Here is an 8,025-nt window from a genome sequence, read left to right on the forward strand (position 1 = left end):
CTAACTCTGTGCTCCGTGCCAGCCGATCACAACTGACATAACGTGTGCACTGGACTCCCTCAGTATGCTGGCTCACACCCTGCTACCTCAGTTCGATCCCGTTGCGGGAGTATCCAAGCTAATTCAAAGGGGAGGGCACAGTGGGCTTTCAGGCTGATAATTCCAGGCACCTCGTGTACTCATCGATCAGCCCACAACCCTCAGGACTTTCAATATTGTATTTGGACCAAGGGTGAGAGCATGCTGACGGCCACCTCTCCACTGGACATCAGCTACGTTGCCGGCCACTGCCGCCCCGCACCCACACTCCATGCGGCGGCGCCGGTCCGCCCCCGCCCCCACTGCCCTGGGGGACGGGGTTAGGTCCGCAGCTCCACACTCACCAGAGCCGCTGTGATGAGCCGTCCGCTGGCCTCCCACTGTGCTCCCTACCGCCGACTACGTTCTCCTCAGACTCCCACTCTCCACCGGGCACTCAGATCGCCCAGATATCCAGCAAGCAGCGGTCCCCCGCCTGCGCTCCTTACACCGCACAATCACCTCAGGGGTCAAAATTCCTCATTCCAAGCGCCGGCCAAGTCCAGCCCCCTACCGCCAATTATCCTAGGCGCTATGAGCTATAGAGGGACCCTCCGGTCGTGGATCTGTGCAGGCTATCCCCTCAATCAGTCTCTCCAATGGCCGCCATCTTGACCTCCTCGCAGGTCGTTGTTCCCAGGGCTGATGCCGGTCTTGCCCGTATATCGATATCGCCATGGACCGTTCGGCCCGGGGAGTCCGGTCGCAGGCTGTATACCGCTCCACACCTCTGTTGCGTCTCACAGCACACCCCCTTCAAAGCCCGCAGCAGTCCACTCAGCACGGATCACTACAGTCCTCCGGCTGACGCTGCCATTTTGCTTGCTGGGTCACCGCTCTCCCTGCACTTCGCTCAGGTCCGGCACTACGGGGTCCCCTTTTGCTGCAATAATGATCCCGGGGCGTGCCCCCAGTGTTCAGATTGATGCTTCACTATCGCAAACCACAATCAGGATAATAATTCAGGATTAGAATCGGGATCGGGCGCGGAGCTATCAGCTTACGCTGCCGTCCCCATCGGCGCCCAAGCCACGTCCCGGGTCTTCTTCTTCTTAATCTTCTTTCTTGTTTTCGAGTCGGGATCTGCTGAAGGAAGGTTCAGGGTGCCCCTAAATACTGAATTTAGGGGTGTTACAGGTAGGGTAAAGGCAGGGACCAATGGGTCCCTGTCCTGGGGTGAGTACACCCCCTATCCTGCACCTCTCCTGTGGGAGGGGGGCAGGAGCCTATCTCTGATTGGGCAGGGCTCCCCATCCTCAAGATGGTGGGAGCCTGGAGTTGTACTTCACCTCGCCTCCCCCTCCTGGGGGGTGGGTTGGCAGAAGCTGGTACACCCCCTTCCCTTACTTTGTTTTTCCCGCCTGTCTTCTTGCCAGTGTGGGGGTCAGAACCAGTGGGGGCTAGATGCTGAGCACAGCAAGAGGCCTGGAGAAGCTCACAAAGGTGTCGTGCCTTTGAAGCTCCTCCTGCCCATCCTGGGGGAGGATACCTAGCACCTCGTCCAAGGGTGTGAATTGTTGCAGGCCCAGGAGAGCGGATGGCTCTCTAACCAGGGGCCCGGCAACTTGTCTGCTGTGTGGCAGCCTAGGCAGCCTCTCAGTCAGGACACTGGTAGTTGGTTAGGTTTCAGGGGGTATCTCTGAGATGCCATCTGTAGTGCTTTTTACATTAAATCACACGCTGGCATCAGTGTGGGTTTAATGTGCTGCGAAGTTTGATACCAAACTTCTCAGTCTTCAGTGTAGCCATTATGGTGCTGTAGAGTTCGTAGTGACAACCTCCCAGCACCATATACTCTTAATGGCATCACTGCACTTACAGTGCCCAGGAAGTACTGTAGGGGCACAGGGCTCATGCACCTGTGCCCACACCACTGGCATAGGGCACCCAGCTAGAGGGGTGACTGATGTATGCCAGGGCAGTGTGTTTGTGGGAATGGCACACAGGGATGTGTGCCATGTCGACTCTCTGTTTAGTTCTGTGCCAAGACACTCAGCCTGACAAGGCAGTGTATGAGTGTCAGGGTACAGGGCCCCTAAGGGTGGCACAAGTGCTACAGCCATTAGGGGTCTTCTCTGGTCACTGTGCCCTGGGTACCTAGGGTACCATTTACCAGGGGCTGACCTGTGGCCAGGAATGCCAATTGGATTTAGGCTTTAGGGTAGTTTTTAGGGAAGGAACACAGGCCCTGGGTACCTGATTGGCAGGGACCCAGGGCACACCAAGGAAAAGTGCATCAGGTATCACCCAAAAAGTGGGGAGGTTACTGCAACAGGAACCCAATCCCTATAGTAACCCCACATTTTAGGGACCCTTTGGGGCTGAGGACTCTGTTAAGAAGAAGAGCTGCCAGGAGGAGTACTGCCCCTTTGCTGTGTTGCTTTGCTGGTTTGGCCTGCAGTTGGTGCTTCTGTCTGTGAGCAATGCAAGGAACTAGACTTTGCTTTCTGACTCCTGCTTTCCAAGTTTTTCCAAGGGGTTGTGTGTGGTTGTCTCCTGTTGGAAGTCTCAGGGCCATTAAAGACTTCACCTACAACACCTGAACTCCACTGCTGAGAAGCCTGACCTGCCAAGTGATGGCAATTCCAGTTCTGGGCCATTAGAGGTGTTTGATGGTCTGTAACATCAAGAAGTGCATTCCCAACATGGTCACTGATGCCGCTGCCTGTACCGATGCCGTGGTTAGCGCTCGCTGGGGGAGCGCAGCAATTTTCTCAGTGACATCGCAGCCCTGGTCTCAAAGATGACCTTGACGCCGCTGCCTGCATCATGGCCTGTGGGCACCGCTCGTGAGGAACACGACACATCGCCCCGTATCACAACGCATGGTTTCGTGATGTCGGCGCCATCGATTCCAATGCCGGTTCTCCCACCTTGAACTGTGGGCACCACTCCTGGAGCATGACACATTGCCCGGCTCTGCATCCCAACCATGGCCTTGCAGACGCGAAGCCCCAGCCGCGAGGCCACGCCGAAGCCTGCACCGTGACATGTGGACACTGCTCAATGCATTGCCCCACTTCGCTATGCAGCCCCTGCCCAACGGCGCTTACGCTGCTGATCTCGACATCGTGGAGTTCAACCTGCAATGCGTCCGACTTCAAAGACTCACTGACTCCTGCACGGACGTGCGGCAGCAACAGCTCACCGGCACAATTCATCGCAAGGTCCTCGAGGTCTCTTCAACTTCCCGGGTATTGTATGAAGGTCTTCCTCGACGCTGTAGCTGGCCCCCACTCCATCGAGGTCAGCCAAAAGTGTGAATTTTGTTGGTCACAATGCCATGATAGGTGGGGTTGGCGCTATCGACTTCAAGGAACTGCATTTTTGAGATGTTCTCTTAAAATTCATATCTTTACTTGTGTACGTTGGATTTTTGTCGCTTTGGTCTTGTTTTGTTTAGATAAAGATTGTTTATTGTTCTAAACTGGCGTTGTGTCTATTTGTAGTTTTCTCATTGTGTTACTGTGTGTGTTTTGTTCAAATGCTTCACATATTGCCTCTGAGATAAGCCTGACTGCTCATACCTAGCTACCAAGGTGGTGAGCAGGGGTTATCTTGGATGTGTAATCCCCTTACATTGACGAGAAGGAAGGTTCCCTACTGGGACAGGGTCACTTACCGGATCGCCGCGTCACTCACACGTCATGTCTCCTCCCCGCGTATACAGGAAACACCCAGGCTTCTCTGAGCCAATCAGGGTTGTGGTTGGTCTGAGCACCATGGTTCGGCACACAGATGGGGACAGGCAGTCTGGGCATTTTCTTCACCCAGGCTGTAATGCAGCCTGTGTGGAGAACATACAAAGTGCACATGATGGTTTGGCCAGGCCAAGAGGTCCGGCCAAAGCATCATGCACACTTTAGAGTGCAGCAACCACTCCTCTTCCCCGACGTCAGGGTAGGCAAGCCCCACACTAACCTGATGATACTAAAAATAAAATGATAACTTCAGTGATTATCATTTACAATTTTCTTTTACACTGCTCCATGAGCAGTGGAGTGACACTCCTCCGCCTTGGCGGAGGAGCCTCCACTGCCTGGAAGGAACTCAAGGCTGCCCATATCAAACCAATAATATGCTAACAAAAAATGGCATTGACTCAATGCTACCATCTCCCATAGGCAAACTGACAGCCATCGATGTACAATTGTCATCTTAATAGAAGAGTATAACCTTCTCTTTGACATCCAAACTGGATTCCCTCCAAGTGAGAGAATAGAATCTGCACTTATGGCAACACAAGATGCCATCATAGCCACAGTGTAACAATTTCTACTGAATCTATTTGCCATTTTTAATGACCGTCCCACTCTGCTCCTAAAACTCAAATGCTAAACTACTTTGTTTCCTAACTAAGAGATCTTTACCACTGCTATGCTCTGATCATTTGCCCTCAATTGCAAGCACCCATTAGGGATCCACAATAGCCCCCTCCTCTTTATGTATAACTTACACCACTGCCAGAGCTGATCTCCACCAACGTCAACAGCAACAATTATGCATACATTACACACATCATACATAAACCAAAAACCCAAGCCGAGTTAGATTTTGACGCCATCAGCCAATGTCTTCTATTGGTAGATTGCTGGATACAAATAAATTAACAAAATATATAAAAATCGAAGACACTATCCAGTGGTAAATGGACCGGCAACTACCTGTTTACTATCTGGCTAAAAAAGCCCACTTCTATAACCCATTAATCGAAGTAAGGAATCTAGGAGAGATCATGGATACAAACTTCACCCTAGTTCCTCAAGTGAATCAAGCAGCAAAAAAAGATTACATTTTCCCTTACACGAGATTCCACCAAAGCTACAAGCCACCACCAACCCAATATTCACCTGTCTAGAATGAGCCAACAGTATGTACCCAAGAGCATTTCATGAAGTGATCCAGACACTACAGAGACTCCACAACCAATGTGCCAGTAAACTATCTGGCATTTCACCAACACTTCACTCTGTACACTGGCTGTTTCTGGCTAGAAGTATCCTATTCAAAGCAATGTGCATTGCTGATTGATTCATTCACAGAAGCCCCCATTTCGAACAGCAAATACTCCATACCCACTACCAATGTAGTCCTCTTCGATTTAGGCTGGCTCCATTCCCTCTATCCTTTCCTTCAATAAATCTTATACTGGAGGAAGTCCCTTCTCAGTGCAATCAGCCATAATAAGGAACTCACTGCCTACAATAATAAGAGCAGGGTGCAGCCCCTAAGTCTAAAGCCCTGATGCGCCTTCTGGCCTTCACTGCACGTTCAGGCCTTCTCTGATATCCTGAGGCCTATTTGGCAAGTTCAGACCTCTGGAGGTCGTTGCGGCTCCAACAATGGAGGCCTTTTAGTCAAATGTTGCCATCTGTTGCAGGTTCAGGTCATTGTACACAAGTTGAGGCCTGAAGGGGAGGCTCGCTCAGGATGTACTGCAGGTTCAGGCTGTCTCTGATAGGTTGAGGCTCTGGGGTAGGCTAAGATATCTCTTGCAGGCTCAGGCCTATGGAGTTGACAGAGCCTCTATGAAGGCTGGCTGAGGCATGTCCTGCAGGCCTCGGCTTATGGAGTAGGCTCAAACTTATGGAATATGTTCAGACCTCAGACGACTTTGCTTTACGGCTTAATGCAATCTTCTTATTGAGCCACAATGCCTCAAGTAATAAATCAGGATACGCTCTTGGATCCACCAGTGTTGCACACAACCTGCACCATGAAGACAGGTATGGTCTAAGGCACTACATGCATTTATTGCTTAGAATAACTGAATGCCTATACAGTTAAAGTTAACACAGGAGAAGTCCTGGCGCTCTCAGCGATAAAACCGCTCGTTGCTCAAAAAGCTAATAATAGCGAGTCGTTTTTTTCTCAAACTGAGGAGCGCGCCTGTTTTATTGCGCAATACAGTAGATTGTTAACTAGTCACCGCCTGAAAACGAACACCCGCTTTGGGTAGGAGTAAATAGTGTGTTTGGGGGATTTCCATGGCGGTATACCCTAGTAAGTTACAGGGTGCATGCTTTCCTAGCTTATTGCCTCCTTTTGGCTCCCTTGTGGGAAGGAAAAGATTAGGGTCTTTGAACTGAAATATCTCCCCCTTTTACTGTATTACCATATGGAGTTTGAGTGTGAGGACTATATGGAGAATGGTGAAGTTTTCTACATCCCTATAGAGGAGCATTTTTGTGAAGTGATGGATGCTTCTATCCTAAAAGTGGTCACTCAAGTGGTGGCCCTCCTGGAAAAGATGTCTCTGGTGCATCAAGTGCAATGCCTGCAACCCCTTCAAGCAAGGGAAGACGCTCCTGGGCCCTCGGGCCCCTTACCCTCAGGGCAACTAGCCACCCCTAATCCCGGAAAGCGTAAATGCTGAGGTTGAGCTGGAGGTTGATTTGGATACATTCTCACGTCTCAAAAAAGCGTTCCTGGACACACAATCCGAACAGGACCCAGCCTCGGGCCCTTCAGGGAGCCTCCTGGTTCCTTCCCCTCACATCGACCACGGGGATGGGGATGACTACCCCACCACATCGGACGGAGATGGAGACCATTGTAGACCCTGGCGCCCTGCGACTAGTCCCACCCGCCCCCGCGGTGGGGTCCTTACCGCAGACGCAGGTCAACCTCTGGTAGAGGACCTTTTGGACCAGGATGATCTCCTCCATCCATCTGCGGACTAGTGTCCTGTGTCTAAGGTGGCGGCATACATGGCGAGCAGGCTCCGCAAGCCACTCAATAAGGAGGTGAGGGGTTGTACGAGGCGGAATGCCCCAGACCAACTTTGGAGAGGAAAGTGGTCCTCACCCCAGAGATAGACTTCAAGATGGCCACTTTCCCCGCTAAATTTGTCCGGGACCCAAAGAAGGGGATCAACAGATCATGGCGCGCATGCCAGGATAAGCTCCTGGATGTCACTGGCCCACTCGCCAAGATCATGGACATGGCGGAGGACGCCAAAGCCTCCGGAGCACTCATTCCTCCTGATACCCTACCGAGTTGGGCGCAGAGGGCCATTATATTTTTGGGCAACGTGAACTGCATTATTTCTACGGACAGGGGCAGGTCGCTGTTGATCAAAATTGATCCCAAATTGGGGTAGCTCGCAACATCTGCAGTGGGCGCGATTGCAGATGGCAATTTGTTTGAGGATCCCTTTATCCGGGAATTGGGTAAAGTCGCGAACACCTATACCTCTTTGGATAAGGCTCAGACATCTATAAAAAAGATATTCACCTCCGTGTTTTTGCAGCGGCCATTCAGTCTACCAAGCCTCCAGAGGCGGTGACTCCCGCCGTGGTCAGTTGCAGGACTCTTCCAGATTCAGAAATTTCTACTCCACCAAGTCTTCCTCCCACCATCGCGGAGCAGAGGTGGACTAAGAGGTGAGAACTCTAATAATGGACAAGGTAAGATTTCAGCCTGTGAGGTCATTAACGGTTGGGGGTCATCTGGCCTCTTTTCTGCCGAACTGGAGAAAGCTCTCCTCTGATGCGTGGGTCCGTCAGACAGTAGGGGGTTTCACATAGAGTTCTACGGGTGCCCCTCTCAGCCCTTTCCTATCAGACATTTGATTTTCTTTCAAGAGCAGACCGCTCTGGTGGACTGGGAGGTGACAGACTTATTACAAAAGGGTGTAATCGTTCATTCGCCACTCCACCCCAGGGGTTACCTAAGCACCAACTTCCTGGTGGAGAAAAGGGATGGGGACAACACCCTATGATCAACCTCAAAGACTTCAATTCATGGCTCCTGTATCGCCACTTCAAGATGGAAGGAATCCATCTATTAAGGGATCTTCTTCAGATCTCGGACCGTATCGTCTGTCTGGATTTAAAGGATGCCTATCTGGCCTTTCGATTTTCCCGCTGCACAGGGGCAGCCAGATCTTCGAATTTGTATGACTTATTTTGGTCTATCATCAGCCCCTTAGTGTTTCATCAAGCT

The sequence above is a fragment of the Lissotriton vulgaris genome, chromosome 2_2, assembly GCF_964263255.1.
Source record: "Lissotriton vulgaris chromosome 2_2, aLisVul1.2, whole genome shotgun sequence".
Classification (NCBI taxonomy): Eukaryota; Metazoa; Chordata; class Amphibia; order Caudata; family Salamandridae; genus Lissotriton; species Lissotriton vulgaris.